The sequence below is a fragment of the Triticum dicoccoides genome, chromosome 2A (assembly GCF_002162155.2).
Source record: "Triticum dicoccoides isolate Atlit2015 ecotype Zavitan chromosome 2A, WEW_v2.0, whole genome shotgun sequence".
In the NCBI taxonomy this organism is placed as follows: Eukaryota; Viridiplantae; Streptophyta; class Magnoliopsida; order Poales; family Poaceae; genus Triticum; species Triticum dicoccoides.
In genome coordinates, this window is record NC_041382.1 from 415886258 (window position 1) to 415889894 (window position 3637).

The window sequence follows — 3637 nt, forward strand, 5'->3', positions numbered from 1 at the left end:
CATGCTCAACCTCAAGTTGAAGAAAGGCCTCTTCCCAAGAAACCTCAAGCTAGTGCTTCTCAAGTTGAGAAATCAAGTGAGAAGAAAGTGAAGAGTAGACGTTGCTACCTACATCGTGAGAAAGGTCACCTTGCCTCCTCATGCACTAGTGGTAACTTATCCAACCCAATTATTATTAATGATATCTATTACCTTGGGAAGGATAAGGGTGGCAATGTGTTTGCCAAGTTTGTTGGTACTCAAAGTGGTGTCAAGCAAAGAACCATTTGGGTAGCCAAGCCTATTGTGACTAACCTCCTTGGACCCAACTTGGTTGGGGACCAACTAGCTCAAACTTGATCAATAGGTGTCTATGGAGGGCATTGGAGACTTGGCTACATTATGAAGAATTAAGGGGGTTTTCACCATTCATATTTTCTCAAGCCAAGTCATTCGGATTATCAAGTTTCTATCTTATATCCAATGTTCCTCCCTGCAGTAACTTGTACTTAAATTGCTTACATTAAAAGTTACTTGCCCCCTTGCATGTTTTGGTTTTGTTCCTTGCATGTATTTGTATATGATGTGTCTCCAAATTGCTTTTGTGTATGTTGTTTTGCACATCATGTGCATGTGTGTCGTTCGTTGAGCCTTTGTGCATCTTGGTCATATCTTAGTTGGCTCTTGTGAGAGATTAATGGAATATCCCGTTATGGGGGAGTGATGTGCTTTGTGCACTTCACAATCCTATAAAGGTGGGTACATGGGTAATACCACTTAGTACTAATATTACAAGATTATCTAGTCGCTACATGGTATGTCTTCTCATGAGAAATTCAAATTCTAAGTAGTCCATTAATTATCTCTTGTTGGATCCTTTTAATTGCCTCTTGTCTATCTTTGATTGGTATCACATTATGGGGGATTAATATGCTATGTATATTACTAGCCTAGAAAATATGTACATTTGAGATATTGTCACCTAGTGTTGATATTGTAGATTATCTTGTTCCTAGGTGGCATGTTAGCTCTACAAGTTGCAATTTGGTTGTGTTTGGTGTAAAGATGATGTTGGATATCCTTGCTATCTACCACCGGGAATTATTTCCAAATACTTCTTGTCTTTTGACAATGGGTACTCTCTTATGTGTGGTAGAAATTATTGATCGTCTTTACATTGGCTTTTGCTTTTATTTGCCTTTTCTCTTGCCAGGGATTGTATAAACTACCTTTGTCTTCCATACCACTTGTGGATCTTATTTATTTCTTGATCTTGTCTAGTGTTTTCTAGATATAGTGAAAGTGGTGATCCCACCTTGTGCATTTTGTATTCAAATGCAAATTCTCTATAATGCACTAGTCTTGGGGGAGCTATCCTATTTTCTATAAAACACTCATCTCGCGATCCTTATCAAGTGTGTGTTGGTGGAAGGCAAGCCGTTTTTGTTTTGGTACTTGTGCCATCATGAAACTTTGTAGAGAGCTTGGTTTGTTTGGAACCATCCTCTCGTTTGGGAGTTTGATATCTTTTATTTTGAGTGTATCAATGGATGTCTCATTCCTTGATGTATCTTTCAATGGATATCCTCCAAGTGATGTTTTATTCATTTGGTATCTCTTCTTCCTTGGTATTTATTTGTCAATTGTTATCGGTTATTGAGAGTATTGAGCATGCATATTAACTTCATGTAGTATCTTTGGCATGCTTTCTTTTTGACCCAATATATAGGGGAAACTCCACCAAGTCTCAAATTGACTGAGATGTGCATGAAATTCTACTTCATATCTATATGCACATATTCATGTGGAGTTTTGATGACCCACAAGTATAGGGGATCTATCGTAGTCCTTTCGATAAGTAAGAGTGTCGAACCCAACGAGGAGCAGAAGGAAATGATAAACGGTTTTCAGCAAGGTATTCTCTGCAAGTACTGAAATAAGTGGTAACAGATAGTTTTGTGATGAGATAATTTATAATGAGCAACAAATAATGAAAGTAAATAAAGTGCAGCAAGGTGGCCCAATCCTTTTTGTAGCAAAGGACAAGCCTGGACAAACTCTTATATAAGGAAAAGCGCTCCCGAGGACACATGGGAATATCGTCAAGCTAGTTTTCATCACGTTCATATGATTCGCGTTCGGTACTTTGATAATTTGACATGTGGGTGTACCGGTGCTTGGGTGTTGTTCTTACTTGAACAAGCATCCCACTTATGATTAACCTCTATTGCAAGCATCCGCAACTACAACAAAAGTATTAAGGTAAACCTAACCATAGCATGAAACATATGGATCCAAATCAGCCCCTTACGAAGCAACGCATAAACTAGGGTTTAAGCTTCTGTCACTCTAGCAACCCATCGTCTACTTATTACTTCCCAATGCCTTCCTCTAGGCCCAAATAATGGTGAAGTGTTATGTAGTCGACGTTCACATAACACCACTAGAGGCTAGACAACATACATCTCATCAAAATATCGAACGAATGCCAAATTCACATGACTACTAATAGCAAGACTTCTCCCTTGTCCTCAGGAACAAACGTAACTACTCACAAAGCATAAAAACATTCATAATCAGAGGGGTATTAATAGGCATATAGGAACTGAACATATGGTCTTCCACCAATTAAACCAACTAGCATCAACTACAAGGAGTAATTAACACTACTAGCAACCTACTAGCACCAATCCCGGACTTGGAGACAAGAATTGGATACAAGAGAAGAACTAGGGTTTTGAGATGAGATGGTGCTGATGAAGATGTTGATGGAGATTGCCCTCTCCCGATGAGAGGAGCGTTGGTGATGACGATGGCGATGATTTCCCCCTCCGGGAGGGAAGTTTCCCCGGCAGAACAGCTCTGCCGGAGCTCTAGATTGGATCCGCCAAGGTTCCGAAAGGTTGCTTCTTATTTTTTTCTCGACGAAAGACTTCATATAGGAGAAGATGGTCATCGGAGAGCCACCAGGGGGCCCACGAGGTAGGGGGCGCACCCCCACCCTCGTGAGAAGGGTGTGGCCCCCCTGGTCTTCATCTTTGGCGAGGATTTTTCATTATTTATTATAAGGTGTTCCGTGGAGTTTCAGGACTTTTGGAGTTGTGCAGAATAGGTCTCTAATATTTTCTCCTTTTCCGGCCCAGAATTCCAGCTGCCGGCATTCTCCCTCCTTATGTAAACCTTGTAAAATAAGAGAGAATAGCCATAAGTATTGTGACATAATGTGAAATAACAGCCCATAATGCAATAAATAATGATATAAAAGCATGATGCAAAATGGACGTATCAACTCCCCCAAAGCTTAGACCTCGCTTGTCCTCAAGCAAAAAGCCGAAACCGAAAAATATGTCCACATATTTAGAGATGAAGGTGTCGATAAAAATAAAATACGGACATGAGGGCATCATGATCGTTCTTATAACAGCAACTTATATAATTTTTGTCATATGATCTCTAATGCTAGAGTAATAATTCAATCACAATATCAAGTATGAACCGTAAACTTCATTGAAAACTAACAAACTACAATCTCAGTCATTGAAGCAATTGCAATTTAGCATAACATAGGAAAGAGTCAATGTATAAGAGCTTTTCAGCAAGTCCACATACTCAACTATCATATAATCTTTCACAATTGCTGACACTCACGCAATACTTA